Source organism: Puntigrus tetrazona, chromosome 15 (genome assembly GCF_018831695.1).
Source record: "Puntigrus tetrazona isolate hp1 chromosome 15, ASM1883169v1, whole genome shotgun sequence".
Taxonomy (NCBI): Eukaryota; Metazoa; Chordata; class Actinopteri; order Cypriniformes; family Cyprinidae; genus Puntigrus; species Puntigrus tetrazona.
In genome coordinates this window covers 3,244,890-3,265,220 of record NC_056713.1, presented here as the reverse complement: position 1 = coordinate 3,265,220, position 20,331 = coordinate 3,244,890, and the positions used below count along the sequence as shown (strand labels likewise).

Genomic DNA, 20,331 nt, shown 5'->3' with positions numbered 1-20,331 from the left:
AGAGATAGTTTAACTAATACCTTTACAGTTTTTACTGTCTGACAAAAAATAACAAAAAAAATGATGATAATAAGTGGGTTCCTTTTTAAAGAAAATGTATATTGATAGCAATAAGTACTTACTAATAAATCAAACTCTGGAAGAATCATTGAAAATCAAATGAAGACTAGTTGTGACTATAAAAAAACTGACAAACAAACAAACAAAAAATTTTATGACCCCAAACTTCTAAACTGTAAAACTCTAGTTCATGATTTAAAACTGTTTCTTGCTTTGTGGCTTCTGAGTTAGTATACTTGTTTCCCAAAAAGCATGAGTTAAGACAACAAATGTTTACTGTGAACAAACTTTTTGTGTAATTTCCTACTTTATTTATTTATGATATACCGAAATATAGTAACAACAAAAGATTCAAATATGTTTGAACATAACAAAATGCCAATTTCAGCAGTCACAGTATACAATTGTAAGCTGAGAAATTTAAAGTGTGCATTCTGATAAAGCTATACTGATGTACCTCCCTGCCAGCCATAGGTTCCTGATATCAATTGTGTGTGTGTAAATGACAAATCATGAGGTTTTCCAAACTCATATGGTATATTGTGGTGACAGACAGAATCTGATAACAATTTGCTTGAGCATGATGGTGATGTACATGGTGATGACATTCTTTTATAGCAGATTTGCACACACAGAGGCACCTTGTGAACTCTATGAGTGTATAAATGACATGGCATCATTTACAAAGATTTGGGAAATGCCTGTAGCCAGTAATCAGCTCAAGTTGCAATCAATAGGTGGGGAGTCGCCTGCTGGATAATTCAACATGCACCTCAAACAGAGAGCAAGCCATGAAATTATATAAACCTCAAAGTACTATAATGAGATGGTGTTAAAGTTAAACCATTAGATAATTCATGAGCTTAAATCCGACTTAAAGAGCAGCAACAAACTTATTTAACTATTTTCCATCTCTCTTTATCCTTTGTTTTTGTATGTTGAAATGGATACAGCATGCATTGTGTTAAAGAATAAAAATTAAATAAATTTTATATGCATATATATATATATATATATATATATATATATATATATCTCTATATATATATATATATATAAACTATACATAATTTAGACCAGTGTGACTTTTCTTCTATATTTGACCACAAAATGGTGTTTATAATTATCTTTTCCTTTGGTGAAGGGTGAATAGAATTATAATGAAAGAATCCCTAAGTAGTCTTTGCATTTCCCTAAAAATGTAACACTATATATTTAAAATCTTCTGAAGTATATATGAGTTTTTTCATTCAGCATGAATACAAATTAAGTTGTTGTCCAATGAAACAAGTAAAAAGCCTCTAAGACAATAAGATAAGTCAAAATAATACGTACTCTGTACATTGTATATCATTTATATAATTGCTGACTTTCAAATCTTACTTTCGTCAGTCTCATACATTCCAAGTGCTTACCAGTTATTAGAAACTACATATGTAACAGAAAAGAGCGTGGTCAAAACAGCTTTTTCAAATATATCCTTTATTTTCTACACTTAAGAAGTAAATCATAGCACCTTCAGGCCTGAGTGTTAAATAATAAAAAAAAAAAATATGCCTAAACTTGGGATCATTTAGTTTCTAAATTATTTTAGAAAAACCTTCTTTGCTTAAACTGGGATGATGAACAGCTGAGCGTGTGAAAGTCGATGATTCTGTGTTAAACCAATGAAACTATTAGGTATTCATAGCTGGTGTGGTATGTCAATCTGGTGGCACGTGTAATTGGGTGCTGCGCTGTGAGATGGTGCCATTTTTTCCACACCTCAGATGGGCGAAACATGCCTCTATCTAGCAAACCCACAGAACTTCATTTCACACACGCGAATGTGTAGGAAGAGGGGAGCCTCTAACAACCACTCTCAGGTCTGCACAAACTAAAACGATGCAATTAAACATCCCTTAGTAAGTGTCACAGTGCAGATACTCAAACAACCACATTAACCAAACTTTTCTCCGGACTAGATACTAGCGCAGATCTATCTGAGATTTTCACGTCACGTGATGTGCATGTAAATGCGTGCCAACAACATTTGGAATATGTGCATAATTGGTTGTTGGGTTTACATATCTGGACCTGTAGAGTCAACATGTAGGCTTTTCTGAAAGAGATTGCTAAAGCTAGGCTCAGGGCCACTGTCACTAGGGACTCTTTGATGCCTCACAAAAAGCACATGCTCCCCATTCATGCTATTAGGGCTAAACACAGCAGATGGGCGGTGGCATAGGAGAAAAGAAGGGAAGGAGGAAGGATGTATAGGTGATGATCTGAAAAAAAAATGCATTTGGATCACACGACATTGTACCCTTAATAAAAACAATAGTTTATTTAAATAATGTCCTATTAATTTAAAGAATTTGTTGGGTGATACAAATATTATTATAAAGCTAAAGCAGAGAGCATTATAAAGATGCGATGGAAGACAAGCCTCATATTATTTACTTTGAGAACTGTGGGAATGCTATCTGCCTTTGAATTAAAAGATCTCATCAATTGCCTTTTTAAGAGTTTGTCAAAGGATTTATTCACTGTAGAACAGCTGAACCAACCTGTCTTTTGGTTTTGTTTTTCATCTGTTTGAGTCATTTGTTGTATCAAATTTGTACTCTTTCAGTTACCTAACTCTATGAAATAAGGTCCCCACATGAGTAGCATGTTTTGGTGGTTCTAAAAAAGTGTATGAAAGTAAGAACAGGACATTCAACGCACAGTCACTGGAGACTTAAATGGATGTTACTATGAACTTAAGCAGTTGACAGCCTATGTCTGGAACATATACATCTTTCAAATCACATGTTAGTTTCATCTTTTTGTGGAACTCCATTCAAAACAGCAGTAACATACACAGTCCTCCACGTGTAAGCATTTACAAGAGGGTTGTAGTGCTAAAAAAATAAAATGTGTATATATTATGCTATTCTTCTTATATTTTTATTATTTTTAAACACTAACACCCTCTTAAATATTACTATATATATGTATGTATGTATATATATATATATATATATATATATATATATATATTTTTTTTTTTTTATTACTTTTTTTAAACACTAAGCACCCTCTCTTAAATGCTATATATATATACATATATATATATATATATATATACTATATATGTATATATAAATTCTGACTTTAAATGGATAATTCACCAAGAAATGTAAATTCTGTAATTAAGTACTTCCCCTGCCGTACCAAACCCATGCAACCATTGTTTAATGCTAGAACTCTTGCATTAAGATGTTTGGATTCGTCTCAAATTATCGACCCTCCAATGATAACATTACAATACTTAAAGTCAACGTCAAAGCGTGAATCCATGGAGGACTAACCGCAATTTCTGAATAAGTACTTTTAGAACAACGATCAATTAATGTCAGAATTGGAAATTTTTTGGGTGAACTCCTTTAACACTGAATAATCTAGTATTCTAGATTCTGAAAATGAATGAGCAGTACTTTTAAATTGCTTAAAAAGCATACATGTTTCAATCGACAACACATTACCCATTAACTGATTATTTGTCAGTTTGCCTTTACCATTTGTGTAACAAAAAACCGACATTATAAATTGCATGTACGGAGTCGCCTCTTGTTCCGATGTCACATGCCACTGTCTGTGGAATAAAACAAAAGAATTAACCAGAGCCCTTTATTGAGAATGACCATGAACACAGTTGTACCAGGCCAATGATGTGTCTGTTAGCAGGTTATAGTTCTCATACAGAAAAATGGATCAGGGGAGGGCTGGGTGAGGAAGACAGTGTGAATGTAAGATGAAGGTGTGGATGAGAAGAAACAGCACTGTGAAAAAGGCGCCATATTGTTTTAAAAGCATTTGATTTTATTGTATATCAACTGTGTCTCAGATGCTAATGGCCGTTCGCTTTTTACTTGGTAATCCTGGCTGGATAACAAAACAAAATCATCAAACTAGAAACGAGATAAACAGTCGTCACAATCACGCGATTATTAGGGAATCACATTACTATGTTTTTCTGAAATATATATTAAAACTATAAATAACATCTCATACCAATGAGATGACTAGTTTCAGTGCAGCACTGATGTAATCCATAAACACTTCATGAGAGCTTAAGTATGTTTGGTGAGGCGAAGTCAGCACCAGGTGGATTACGGATAGGTGCTGCCTGCAGGTTCTATTACTTTTTCCCTCCAGCTAGTGTCTCTTTCCCACTGTATACTTGAATACATTTGTGGTATTTGCCTGAGGTGAGGATATATCACAATTTGTTTATTTACTATCATATCATTAAACAACCCATGAAAAAGTCTGTAATTGAATCTTTACATCTTGTGTAGATGGTGATCAAGAACTTAATCAGTGTGATAAAGGTAATCATCAAGCTGGCAATCTGTAGATTAGCAATCTCATGATTATCCACATAGATGCTTCAGCATGGAAATGATCTTCACTTTTTCTTGATAAGCAACCATTATTTAGAAGTAATTTTTAAAGAGAATGCATGTGTACATTTTTCACGATGAGTTTTTCATTATTACATTTTATTAATAATGTATTAACCACAGTACATTGGTCTGTACTTGTGTGTATATAAATATACACACAAAGCATGTAGTATATATATATATATATACTTACCTAACACTGTAATCACTGTATCTCAATAAAGCTAATATTTATTTTACTTACAAGCGATTTCTTTCAACCCAGACTATGAGTCTTTTTGTATCCTGGAACTTTCACGTTCATTAATCCATTTTGAAGGAATGGGTACCCCAGATGTCTATAATCTGCATGATGATTTGTCTACCTCATAATATTTGTTAGATACATTCATTATTTTGTTATTATTATTTATTTTTATTTTTTGAAGGACATCTGATTGAGTGTATATTAAATAAAAAAGCAATCCATTATTTTTCTGTAAATATTCAAGTTGTGCATTTACGCCTTTGATAAAGGATACGTTTGAAGATATAAAGAATTTTTTTTTTTTTTTTTTTTTCAGCGAGCTGGAGAGATGTTATGCTGCAACAGCTGCCGAGAAATCCTGACATTTTCCTTCCAGCTATTTGGTAGATGTCCTTTTTTATTAAAGAGCTATTTGAATAGTAATAATGTAAAAACTGTCATGCATGACAAGACAAATGTTTTTGTTGTTGTTTTTTCATCTGATGCCTTATCTCTTCTCAGTGCATGCAAAGTGATGACCTACTATCTCATTATTGCCAGTGTGATTTCAGACATCTCTTTTGCATTCAGCCGGAGATTTTTGACATTGCTCGGAGTTAGATGACAAACTCATGCTCTTACAAATTGAGAACTTAAAGGACCACTGTGACAGTCAGAAAGTAACCAATGTTAATATTTAATACTAGAGGGAGTGTCATTTCATGTCCTGAGGAAATAGCTTCATGACCTAAATTACAATGGTTCCTGACCCTAATGGAAGTGGCAGACAGGGCAATAAAACAAAGTATCAAATGAATATTAGTCAAGATCACGTTTCCAGCAGCATTATCTCCTCTGGTAAAACATCTTTGTACCAAATAAATAAATAAATAATCAAGTACATTACATGCAGTTTCTTCTTTGCAGACAATAACACACACAGTGCCAGTCCTCTAGCATTTAAAAAATACAATATAGCATATCCTCAATATGCAAATGGGTGCCCTCATAATCACCTTGTTTTTGTCTCTCTCTCAATCATATATTCTGTCTTCTGATTTTTATCTAATTAACATCATGGGTGCAATTATATGAGATTAGAATTGTAATTGAATGAAATACAATGCATTAGTAGTATACTTGTCAGACATTTAATTTCAAAACTAATAGTATCCTCTGCATCCCTTTGCTCCTGGAACATTTTCCACAGGAACTGTCTCCCATTCAAACACAAGATCATCAGTGAACCTCATCTATTCAATACAATACTTGGAAAGAAAAGCCCATTTATTTGTTTCAGTCTGTGATACATAGTCTTCAGTGGTGTATTTTACTTCAGCTGGAAGGAGGTGGTGTGCTGTCATGAACACAGAAATCGCTGTGACTGGATGCAATTTATGGTAAAAGCCTCATTGAGATGTGTTCAACTGTACAACATCACAAGATCAAGAAACTGAGCAAGGAGAAGAGAGAGAGAGACTGAATCAGCTCTCCTCTGAGGTTTGAAACACACTCACAGTGTGTTGTGCTTATATAGTCATATGGTGATAATTCAATTCCTAGTCATGTATTTTTCATTGCCTTACAAAGAACCCCTGTGGGGTCTGTATCCTTGAATTAGGCGCATATGTTGAGAGCAGCTAAGCCCCATTCAAATAAGACATTACGTGCTCGCGCATGCCAATTTGAACCGGACGGTCAAAAATCATATTAGAAGAAGATATTTTAAATTACCGCCGACCTATGATTGAGCAAACCATTTCTAAAAACAACATCCTTTAAACTTGAGCAACAACCATGACACATTCTTGGTATGTAAACAGAGATGGTTATAAAACCTCAAACCTCACTGTTTGGCTATTTCAGACCTGTGCTCAATTTTCCAAGCAAACAAATTACACAATGCATTAATACGCTCCTCAGAGATATGTGAGTCACGGTTAGAGGGCTGGGATTCAGAGGGCTGGTGGTTTAATTTCAGCCAGAGGCGAATGAATGACTAGCTAAAAATCAAACCAGTCATTCCACAGACACCCTCTCAATCTTAATAAGTCATAATATGCTGAGACTGTATGTACTATTGTGGAATAAATAGTGTATTCTGAAACCAGAACTGTAGGCTAGTCAATTCAACTTCTGGTCTACAACACGCTTCACTTTAGAATAACATCAGAAAGCGGGTAGCAGAGGCTTTCATACAGCCTGCCTTTCCTTTGACCTCTCGGAGCAAAGTCAAACGTGGGTATATAAGCGGATGAAGTAGCGTACACAGTGGACAAATACGAGGAAGCTACACACAGCTGCGTGCAAAGAATATCAATTATGAGCCAAACAGAAGAATGGCTTTGTTACACAGTCAAGCTTCTTAAATGCATCACATTATCAGGCTTAAAGAAGTTAAATATCAGGCTTAAAAGTGCAACCGACAACAGATGAATCTGTCAATTCCAGCTAGAAAAGTGAGGAGATAAAGAGGAGCAATGCGCGTTGGGCAGTGTTTACCAAACAGTCAGTGTGAAGTGCTTGATCGCCAGCAAGTAAAACAGAGGAAATAATGGAGGCACTACTCCAAGAGCCAGCTGTGTGCCTCATATAAACAAACACACTAAACAAATGACCTCCACATTCACAATCATTTTAAATTAGACCAGGAGTGAAGAATAATGATTTAGTAAGGTAAATAAGCGTACTGTTTGCAGTAGCAGTTTGTATTTATTTTTATCTAAAACAAATAATTTCAAAAACTGTTCTGTTCTATTTATCACTTTTTCTATATATTTAACATATTGCACATTACTTATAATTAATATATAATATAAAAATATTTATAGTTTAATATAATTTCTTGTAAAAAAATATACTATTAAGCTTTATTGATATAAGTTTATTATAAAAAGGCAGTGAAGACCACACTACAATTATTTTTGATAATTTAAATGTATTATATTAAAGATAATGAAACTCTAACACTAAGTAAAAATAAAATGTCAATGTTTAGATAAAACAAAAAGAAAAACATATATAAATGTGTTACAGAATAGAGTGAACAACAAAAATTGCAGTAAAATGCATCAGTGTTGATCAATGTGTGGAAGAGTTTAACTAGTGAATGCTTATTGAGTTGCACAGAATGATCTGTCATTCATCAAAGGAAGATTCAAGATCACTTCACAGATAATTCAGGCGATTCTTACCTACCATAAAGAAAATCCCAACTGCATCTATGGCTGGGACCTGCCTGCTGTTTCCAGTCAGACTTCATAGGATGGGGTGATGTGATGGTAAAGAACCAGGATCAGCTTCTCTCTATGACTGAGTTCACTGATGCTGCTGATCTTTTTGCTGTTCCCTTTTTAATGAGGCTGAACTTCAAAGGAGAAAAGGGCCGGCTGATTGAGCTATGGTTCTCTTCTGCATTTGTTTCATGGTTGTTTAGCTTTTCCTTTAAAATTAGCTTTAGGTTCTCCATGGGCTTCTCTCTGACAATGAGAGATCCAGATGTGGTAATAACAGACATGTAGACTTCATTTTTCTTGGCTGTCCCGTGCCGTTCCATTAAAATGAAGGACAGCTGGAATTGTAGTCGGTGGCATGGGAGAACCGAAGAGCGAAAAGAAGGGCTGTGTTATTGTGTCACTGTAATGAGAGCAGCGAACAACCATCACTCCACGTACCAACTCTCTCATAGCACTGGATGATGGGTGTTTAGTGGCAGTCCACTTCTCTCTGCTGATTGCTCCATATCTTGCAAAACATTTCTAACAGCTTCTTTATTATTTTGTCCATGTTCTGTCATGAATGGTCTGACAAATAAGCGTTACAATCTCCATCACTGCACAAAATTTATACCATGCGTGATACGCCACAATATTTCTTTTCAAAAGTGTGTCCATGAACTCTGACCCCTCATTCTTCTTGTTTCAAAGTGCTTCCGTTTATTTATTCTAATATTACGCTATTTATTTATAATTTTTAAGCAGTAAAATGCAGTGCATGTCATGAAGAGCAATTTGGTCACTCTTTACTTTAAGGTCCAATGCATAACTACAACTTTTGCCTCAATAAACCTACTTGCTGTATTAATGGGATCATTGAGTGTGATTTCAAGTTTTCCTTTCTCAAGCTGTTGGTGCATAGATGAGATCACGAACAAAGTTTCAAAACAAAGAGGTGTGTTTTATAAAACGTGGCTAGTCCGCCCCTTTTCTATGTCCACCGGTGTGGGTTTTATATTCATAACCCCCACCCAAAGGTTTCTATAGAAAAGAAAGTGGAGGTATTATTAAGCTGTAGTGTTGTTACTTGATGCCATATTCAGGAGAATAATGTGTGTGTTGTAGAAAGTTAAGAACTATAATAACTACAAAAGAGTATACAACTAGAAATCAGTAGTTGAAAGTTATATTTACAACATGTTTCAATTTATTCTACTCAAATATTGAGGTTGTTCAACACATTTATGGAGGACTCATGCTGGCTGTGCAGGGACTATAAAGTGAGGCAATTCCAACTCTGCAAGGACAGTATAGTGCTTCTGATGACTCATGGCTTTAGTGTTATGTTTATGAAACAATACAACATGATGTGTAAAAATACATTTTAAGACATTATAATCAGTAATTTATAACCCCTGGATGCCATCAATTACCTCATTTATAACTGTTTTTATTTTTATTGTATTCTTGTTGGATATAACATCATATTATATTAAGAGGGCATAACATTTCTGTCACATGCTTGGGGCCACTCAGCCAATCACAATGCACTGGATATCTGGCCAATCCAAAGCACACCTAGATTTTTAGAATAATGAGCATTATGTGTTTTTTGAACTGCATATACATTGCATTACACCAAATACATATAATAATGTATTTAGCAACATCCTTATGACCCCTTTATTTAAAGTAGTTGTAAGTTTTGGATTTTTAGATAGGTTTAGCAGATGTGTGATTATAAATTACTAATAAATACTAGGTAATAATGACAGTTGGTCCCTATCCTTTACACGGTAATTTAAATAAAATAAAAATAAAATAAATAAACCAGACCCAAATCAAACAAAACAAAGGTATTAAACGATGTTCATTCATCATTCCCAGATAGAATCTGCGTTAATGTTCAGTCATTTGGGGCAAACAAACAAATAAAAATGACATTGACAGCGCATAAATTGCATGTATTTATTACCTAGCCATCGCCGCATGAATCACCTCAGGTAACATTCATATTCCATGCCTTATCGCATCCTTCAATGGTAATTTCACGCTGGCGAAGGGCGCTATGTAGTGTGACATCTATCACCCAAACACCTCCTGAGTAGAAGATCAGATCTGGAGGCTCATCAAGTGCCTGCTCTTAGAAGTAGAGGGAGCGGAACTCAACAACACGGATTGAGCAATCAAGATCTGAATGGAATAAAAGCCAATATTGCTGCGTACCGCGACTGATTATACACTGGGAAAAAGGAAGCGATAACAAAATTCACTCTGCAAATGCCAATTCTATAACGTCAAATGTCTGACATTTTTAGTGTGCATAGTGAAAATCTCCAGCAACTGCGACCAACGTGGTGCTTTTTTATTCAAGAGCATGGAGAAATAATGCCAAACCAACACGCTATATATGCGTGTTGCCTGGACATTCAACCAGATAATGAACTACAAGTCATATGCGGCTTTGTTAACAGTCCTCACCATGAACAATCAAAACTAGGCTGTAAAAATGTATGCGAATTTCCAGGAATGGACGGATATTGCTTAAGCATTTCTTGGTAGAGATGCCTCAACCTCAAAGTTCGTATACGCGCGCCGCTCGCTACTTTCTTATTAGACAGTGTTGATGATATGGCATTCGTTCTAATTGGCCATTCCATCGCATCTTTGACAACTGACCGCAAAAGCGTGGTTATTAGTTTCTGAAACTTTCTGGACCATGTCTGCAGCAAAGCAGCCAATATGGGCCAGAGTGACCTGGGGACTGAGGTGATGAAGTGGAAAGGCAGATGTCTGCAGAGGACAGTGAAAAGTAGGCGATGAACAGGACAGTGGGAAGGGTCCATGGCACTTTGCCATATAGGAACTGACTACCACATTATAAAGTCTTCTTTCAGTTGTGCACTAGACAATAATCGTTCTTAATTATTCTCTTCTTTATAGTAAAGTATTAGAAAAAAGTGTTAAATTGCATATTAAATGTATTATAATAGCTATTTTATATAGTTCCAATGGAAGAAATACATCATCAAATATCTGTAATTCAGTAATCTCTGAAATGTTTAAAATACATATCTTTTATTTAGTTATATAGCAAATATGACAAAAGAGTATAACTGCAATATGGAGGTTGTTGTGACTAATATATTAGGAATGTAGAGGCACACTTTCTTCTGCGTGCAAGCCTGTACATTCAACTGATGTCATGCCCCTGAGTGGTGAGTGCTTACCAAACTGGAGAAAATTTCTTTGTGCCTGACAAAACAGTGGTAAACCAAAACTAAAACCTTCAATAGCCAGATATTAAAAATAGCTTTTGCTGGTAGATGCTTTTAGAAACACTATAAAATGATCCGATGTACAACTATTCCACATGGAACAAACATAGTAAACACATTGTAACAGGAATAACAGTGAATCATCAAGGGCTGCTCTGTTTCATACAGCTGGATGAGGCATTGGACATTCCTCAGCCCTTTAAACTACATCTGTTGCGCTGCCGTTAGAGAATATTGTGAAATCCATGTGTTTCATAAATGATACATTTATATATGTGTATGTGTTTCAAGTGTTATTAGAGGCATATTGTATTATATTTATTAGTATTTCAGTGGCGCAGTTCAAAAGGCTACCATGCCAATCCTTGGTGTAATGTTGTTTTGATACAACTGATAATCATGACATGTATGTGAGCTGTTATGAACAAGTACACAACTGCACATTACAGTTCTGTCACCTGACAATTTTTTCTTTATCTCATATTACTTTAAATATATCTTTATGTATTTCTTTAAATAATTAATTTTATATTTGATATATATTATAAACAACATAATAAGTGTGTGTGTGGAGCTTGGGGTTGGCATGACATATGTAAAGATAAGGAGTTGAGATTTAGATTGCACTGTGAGTGTGCTAGACAGCACGGAAACAATAACATATAGTACCACAATTTTCTACCATATTTACTTGTCAAGGCACATTTCATTTCTCATAACCCTCCATATCTGACTGCATTATATGGAGGAGTTTACATGAAATAAATTGACTGAAAGCAATATCATTCATGGTGAAGTATTCACAAACGCCCAGCTCTCAAGATCCTCAAGTTGTACTTAAGTATTTTGTTTTCAAGCTGATGGGCTCATGTAACCATTTACATAAATTTCTAATCAGAAAGTTCATATAGGACATTTCATACTGGGTGCCTAACAACCAAAGGCAAACAAAGTAGGCATACTGTTACATAGGTGCATTATTGGGAAAACGAGTACAGGGGCAGATCCATCAGAGTATGACTGCAGTGCTCCTGTGCAACTATGATGAATTGAGGTCCCTGTTAACTCACTTACAGTAGCCTGCAGACCTGGCCATGAAAAACGACATGGATAAAATGTTCCCTCCCCTTTTCAGCAATGTTTGTCTTCTCCTTTTATTTCCCAGAAAATAATCTATTTTAAGCTCCCAAAGAAGAACAAGCAGAAGAATATCCTACTAGGTTGGCCTAAACATCAAAAAATAAAAAAATAAGTGATATGATTTTTCACATTTTATTATTATTTATTTATTTATTTATTTTTAGATTTTGAAATTTTGCAGAGATCCACCTGTAGCACTAAGTACATTTCAACTGACCTTCTATTAAGACATGCATTGATTTTTTTTTATGAAAATAAAATAAAATAATAAAACATTCATACTGATAATAACCACTACAACTCGACAGCATAACAAAAAATTAAAACAAAACTGAAGAAAAAAATCACTTTTGCAAACAATTAAACTAAATTAGAGCTAAATTTGCTTTATATATATACCATATATATATATATATATATATATATATATATATATATATAAATATAAAAAGAAATGTCTCACTAATCCCACACTATAAATAACACATGTGCATGTTAAGCATAAAGGAGGTAGAAAATAAGAATGAGAAGTGAAAAGGGAAAAAAGTTGTTGAGTGGGTGGCAGAATAAGTATGAATTTTGACTAGTTACCATAGTGAGAGATCTTCTTCTTTCTACATCATCATGCCTACTTCTGTAATATGTTTTTGCATGTGATTTTACATTTTCTTCTTTTTAAATTATGAACTTGATTGAGGTTAAAGAAAAAACATACTTTCCAATTGTGTTTTAAAGAGGCAGAAATAAATGTAATTATACAGCCTACACAAATTTCATTGTTTTCATGTGAATCAAATTTTGCCCAACTGACATTCACACTTTATATACTCCACAGGCAAGGAGCTCTGTAACTTTCAAAATTTTCCTTTTTGGTTACCTGAAAGCGATACTTTTGATTCTCAAACTTCCTGCAACCAACCGTCGATCTTAGCGACTTCTTGGATTCTAAGGGTCACATCCAGATTACGCTTAGCTGATTGAACAGACGGAAGAGTCCACTTACTAAACTCACTTCCAACCTGCTCCAACTGCGCATCAGACGCAACAGTGAACCAAGTGGGATGATCTTCATTACAAATGTGAATCACAGTCCAAAAGAAACAAAACTGCCGTTCTATAACTGATTGTGAACACAATATATTATACAATCACGCGTTTGGAAATGAGTGTGTCAACGTTCATCCGGTTATGATATTTTGGTCTGCCACTATAATTAAAATCAGTCCTAATCGCCAGGAGGTTACCTATCAGAGATATTATTTGTTTCTGCTACAGTGCCTTGTGCGCTTCATGCCCAAAGCTGTAGGTGTTTCATTGTGTGCTTGAGACAGTGGCGATCCATCTGCATAGATGTGTTTATCAAGCGGCGCTGTGAAGTTTAGCACACCACCAAAGAATCCTTCAAGATGACAAACAGTCTTTTGTTCATTTATTCGCCATCTTCTCCACTACCAGGTTCTCTCCTATTGTGTCTGTAGCACAGATCTAGGGAAGGCAGAGCTCCCAGCATGGCTCCTTTGTCTGCTATTTATATCTCCATCAGAAGGTCAACTATGCAATAGTATGGCACTGCTCAGCGCTCCAACTCCTTAGGAATTAGAAAGCTTGCACTCAGAAGTGTTTCTAAGACATGCAGTAACACCAGAGGATGGAAAGTTGTAGTGACATACCACACTGCCTTCTTTCCTCAATAGGAAGCGCATTTAAGCATATGTATAGGGTGGGAAGAATAAAGACACAAATCGTCTATTTCGTAGAATTATTCAGTACGCCTTTTATAGGTGGCATTGGACCAAAGTGTATGACTCAGGTGTTGATTCAGCGGTTTAACATAATGACTGCAATCGCTGCGTTCAGGGAAAGCTAAGCGGCCTATTGGAGCGTGAGCTGTAGTAAGTGGTGAGGAAAAGCATCAGAGACACATTGTGCTGTTCTGCTAATGTGTTTCGTACTGTCATCAAGTCTGGAAATCAAGGCGGTTCTCAAATTAATTTAGAAATCATTATCAGTTGACAGTGCTACTCACTATCTAAATAAATGCAAGTATCTTGAGGAATACAAATTTGTCAGTGGAAAAAAAACGGCTGCCTAACCTTCTGTCAAACTAACTAGATATGAAGGGTTTCGCGCCACGCAGGTGATTACAAGCGCCATCCCCGCACAAACGAAGCGGCGTCCATTCTTAGAGCTAATGAGGTGCTGTGAGTGCAAGCGTGCGTAGACAAAGAAAGAGAGAAGGAGCAAGTGGGACGTGCGCTGTCAGTCTGTCTTTTGTCTCATCTTTTTGGCGAGCACCTCGTGAAGTTCTCCCCTCGCTCTCAGGACAGAAAGAGAAGAAGAAAAAGAGCAAAGAGGGAGCTGCACAGATGCTAAGCTAAAGCAAATGGCAGGAGGGTGTTATAGTCTGAAACTAGAGCTGAGATCATTGATACGGACAATTAAGAGGAGAAGCGTTAGAAAGTAATAAAAACCGCCGAACTGACTAAACAGCCATGACAAGGCTGTTGTGTTGAGCCAGACCATTCTGGATGGCCGTTTTTCCATGTGGGCAGATTTATTTTGAGCAGCTGGATATACCTCAAGTAAAATGCAGACAAGCAGCAGCAATTTGGCACTTGATGGATCAGTGAATTCATTTCATCCCTCCTCATAATGGTTACAGGCCTAACTGGCACAAAATTCATGCTGATGGCTGGGCATAATTACAGCTTCATGTCGCCTAGGGAATGTTTGCACTTCCATATAACCATCCTCTATTTTCTCCACTATGCCATATCAAAACACATTAAGTGCTACATGGATGCATTCTCCCCAGATCAGAGCCTAAGAGAATCTGTGCATAGTCCTCAGTGCTTTGTTCAGTATTAAATTCTCACTGAATTCTTAAAAATGTTTGAACCAACCACTTGACTACGCCAACATCCTGCCGATAGATCCAGAATGTTCTCCTGCACTGTGCCTTCAAAGCCCTTACAACCTCAACAGGGTCAAAGGGTTGACCTGAAAAGTGCTGAAGAAGAGAGAAGGTGAAAGGTGCTGAAAGAAGAAAACAGAAGGGTGGACATTAGTAGATGGGGCAGTGAGGCCAGATTCACATTCTGAGAAATAAAGGCGTCTCATCTGTGGACTGGATGGGTGGGGTGAATGGGGAAGGGTCTAGCGGACTCAGTAGCTTCCCCTCCCCACACATGTATCACCACTATGAGCTAATGCGAAAGCCAGGGGAGAGAAGTTCAACCCTGTCATTAAGATCAGCGTGTATGTGTTATTTCAGGCAGCTGTAGGGCAGAGTGGCCCACATGGGGCCCCTGGAGAGTGACAGTCATGAAGGTAAACCCTGGAAGAGAAAGCAATGCAGTTAAATCACCTGCCTTTAGGCAAAGCAGCATCAAACTCAAGACTGTTTTTAATAAACTCAGCAAAATGATGCGTGATCCCAGTATGGACTTCACAGCAGTAGTATTAAAGAGACGGTTACAGTGTAAAATTGGAAGATACAAGGCAATAAACTGGACCAATTGCTTCCTAGAGTGCAAATACAATATCACCAGCCCTGAAAGCAGACATTAGCAAACAAACTGCACTGTCAAATCCTTCAGGACTAGAAACTAAATTATAGATGATTGACAGCTTGCAGGTTTCCACCACTCTTAGAATCTAAAATTAAAGTCTCATGCTGCTGTTTGCTATAAAATGCAACTGTTTAAATGTGAAATGAGCAGCCTTCTAGCGACAGCCGTTACTGATATGTAAACATGGTGCACGTTGTTTGTTGATGTATCACTTTGTAGCTAGTTTCAATAAAACTTAGAGGTATGTTTTGAGTAAAGAAAGTTGCAGTGTTGTCAGGTACATATCTCAAAACATTAAAAATCTCAGTTAAATATGAAATCATCTTTTGTATAATAATGAAGTGACAAAGTGCCTACCCTTCTCTTTCTAGGACCATTCAAGAGACTACAGAATATGTTTTCTACAATAGCTCTCTGTGACTGGTGAACATCAGCTCATTTATTCACACCACTACCAGGGCCATTGTCATAGCACAAAATTTATTGTGCTCTCATCAGGATTTACCCATGTGAGGTCTGTGAATGAACTAACACTGTTATGCAAGTCTCTTCTAAACTACTCCTTGTGTACCTACATATCAAAACACGAAAATACTGGAGTAGATAAGCCAGGAAAACTGGAAGCAAAGAAAAAACAACAGGGGAGGAGATGGGTGCTTTCCTAAACTTGTAGAGTTATGTAGGACTTGCCAGGATTCTGAGGTCAAGCACTTTGCAAACACTAAAGAGTTGAGTTTTTAGGACTTTACTATGTGTGTATTTATGGGAATCATGAAGCAAGACTCTGCTGTATGAGTTAGCTTGCTTCAGCCAATCTGCTTTGTCTCACCCCATGGTTAATCTCCTGCACTCAGTCGCAGTAGTAGAGGGGCAGGATACTGCACCACATAACATGATAATTCCAGAGTACCACCCAAAACACTACACTAAACAAGTAGATCTGATGTGAAGAGATATGGGATAAAGTAGCAGTCACTTGCCAGAAGAAGACATAAAATATCATCCTCTCATTAAACCCTCACATAATTTGGTGAAGTATTATTTGACTCATATAAAAAAGCTGAATATTATATATAGTGTGTTTTAAATAATCTACCATTTCTTGGATCTATGGATCTAGTTGAAGGCCTAGATCTCTAGTTTACATTGATCAGGCTCCTTCTGAGACAGATGCGATGGACAGAATTATAAGTGATGGTGGGGATCACAATTCTATCCCAGCCGTGAAGCTGTGCATTGATCAACTCAGCGGGACACCCAGTGGCCCATTGCACCCTCTTCATTGATCCAGATTCACCATTCATTCCATACAGGACCTGGTCAAATGACCGTGATCACTGTACCCAGACCAGAGAGATCATTTCATTATTCAGTCCCTATCCACCAATCATCCTTATATCAAACAGACTCACTTTGTCAATACTCTTCAACCCCCAACTTCCACTGCTGTTGATGTCGTGACAAATCTACATCCTGGTGGCATCCAAGCACAGCGCTGAAAAAGACACCTGCTCTACATTCACCAACACATCTTTTTGCAGAGCATGACTCTGCGGGTACTTAAAAAATGGTACATTTCAATATTCTCTGCAAACCTTGTGGAAAAATTTAAGGCATCATATTTCATCATTTGACCATGCTGTTTTGGGCTGTCCGTGGCCGTGCACTTGAAATTATTATTGCAATCCGCTAATCAAGTTCAGCTTGTTTGAAATCCACCATACCTCTTTTATCTTGCAGGATGTGTATGAGACTACCCACATTTTCATAAAGTGTGGTGAGGATTACCAGCAAATCAGAAGACCATCACGTATTCTAGAAAATATCAAGCAATCTTCAGCAACCTTTTTATAAGTGCATTTTATTTCAAAATGTCTTTCTGCCAGATGCACAAAAACAATATAACTACCACTGCCTATTAAACAACCTCCAATAAATGTACTTCCACTGGGACAATCTAATTTTGAGTCAACATCAATTTCGAATCACATGCCTGTCTCTGAGCATAACAGAACACACTCAAAACCAAGCCGCATTAAGTTCCTCTGTGATACAGACTTGTGATTAGATAAAGCAATACCTGTTTGCCAGATGTAGGTGGGTTTTGTGCTGGCGACTGTTGAGTCTGGACATCTAAGCCCAAAAAGAGCAGAGCTACTCTGAAGAGGGTGGCAGAGACCCTGCTGGTGCCTCCTGCTGCCCTGCCCAGCCAGCCCCCTTGGCTGGCAGCCAGATGTCGTCACGCGGCTCAGTGCTGGCCAAGCAGACCCGCGTCACACACAGCGGGAGATGTATGCAGAGAAGATGCGGCTGCAGGGAAAGTGTGCTGCTATTGTCCCTCTCACTCTGCCATGCGCTCCCGGTTCCTCCCAGGAAAGGCCATCCCCACTTACTCTGTCTTTCTCCCTGCTTTCCTCTATTTTCCACTCCTTTTAGCTCTTCTTCTCGCATTCCTGGGTCAGTGGAAGAATGAGTCTGAAGTGGAGGAGGAAAAAATAAAAGCCAGAGGAACAATAGATCCCTCGGCTCAGCCTGCGCTGTGTGCGACTGCTGCGTCTGGCTCAGCCCTGGCTGATACAGCACCTCCATTCCCCCTCTCTCTAAGCTCGCTCCACTCCAAACTGTCTCACTCTCATTTTACTAATCCAGCATCCTGCAATCACTCTCTGTTATCACTTTGCCCACTTTATCAAGTTACACTCTTCTTCACTCAAAAAGGAGACACTGGTGTAAGGTGCAAGGGCTGGGGCCAAACACGTGCATCATTGTGGTGTATGTGTGCTGATTTGGATTATTTGCTGAGCAGGAGACACCAGAGTCACTCACCAGCTGGGACTAAAAGCTATAAAGGAATGCAAAGGAAAGATAATGCTGGCAGTGTGAAAGAAGCGAAGGAAAGTGAAAGGAGAGAGGGGTCGAGATCTGGCGGCTTGAGGATAGTGTGAGAGAGAGAGATCTGCAAAAAACAGCAGTAGAGAGTAGTAAAGCCCTTCATGAATATTTAATGTGACCACTCTGACCTTGATGATATTCAAAACCATAGAAGGAGTTCAGTGTTACATGGAGTGTTATAAGTGCTGTCTCCACAGTGTCATTACTGAAACAGGCTGAGAATCACACCTTTCCATAAACGCCAGAGCCTGGAGTCTTCAATCTATTGTGAGCAGATTCCAGAAGCGTTTTATCAGAGAAAATTATAGAGATTAAAAATATCAGCCCTGCATGAATAATACCTACTTTTTACGCACATGCAAACAAACACTGTGTCAAGTTTGTCAAGAAAATGCAGTAAGAACAGCATTAGAGAGGAAAAATACACTCACATAAATGTGCATACTTAGAAAACTAGGTCAGATAATAAATATAATAAGGTACATCTAATAAATGTGTTTACATGAACAACTAAATTCTGAAACAAAAACAACATAATGCAACAAAATCACGTTGACGCCATAACATATGGAAATCATCAACTTTTCTGATGTCAAAATAACCCAGCAGATGACGTCGCTTTCAAATAGGCTGCCAGCACATGCCAGTAAGGTGTGTATAATAGACAAATGTATAAATAGACCAGCTGTTAATGTACGCAGGCATACACCATTTTATATTAGTAAACATACTTCTAAATAAACAAACATACAAAGACTTTGAGACTAATTACTAAACATTTAAGTTTAGAATGATTTACAATGTAAGAAGAAAAAAGTTCTCTATTACTATAGACCTCTTAATTCTCAACAACATTTCCTATTTAGTGATCTTACTCCTCATACATATTCAGAATGGATGTGTCCGCTGGGTCATTTCACAGTGATTAGAATGAAGGACAATGTACTCTCACCCCTGCTAACTACCAGCACAGAAGCAAACCATGGAACAAATTAGCCAAGCTCATGGCATTAACAGACAGCACTCAAGCCGGTCCCTACACTTTTACACCCATTCCTTATAACCTGGCATGGGGCAAAAATGAAACCTGTCAACTTCATATATAATCATTACATCGCAAATGATGTAATGAATGATTGTGCTCAATGCTTAGCCATTAAAATGGATAACGGATGCATATCTCATCTTGATATTGATATATTGCATTAAACCTACTTTTATTTTAATAGAAAAGTAATTTCTTGTTTTGAAGCACAGTAATGCAAAAAACTATGTTACATTAATTATTAAAGTGTGCGCTTCCTTTTTAGATTTAAATGAAAAACCTACTAATGAGGCAGAAAACCTGCCAATCAACAAGAAGAAATCTTGGTAAAATTACAAAGCCAAACAGAAGCTCATATGAGTGGGCTGCAGGGGTTGATGGCTTCTGCTAGCCTAAGGTGGCCAGAAGCTAGAACTAATGCCTGAACCTGATCAGATACCTTATTCTCTTGTTAATTTGAAGGGACAACA

The 20,331-nt window shown here is 37.1% G+C and overlaps 1 pseudogene; it reads right to left on the bottom strand.

The window, feature by feature from the left end:
* LOC122359307 overlaps positions 1-18,307 on the bottom strand; it is a 67,248-nt pseudogene extending 48,941 nt beyond the window's left edge.
* Between the last annotated feature and the right edge of the window lie 2,024 nt (positions 18,308-20,331).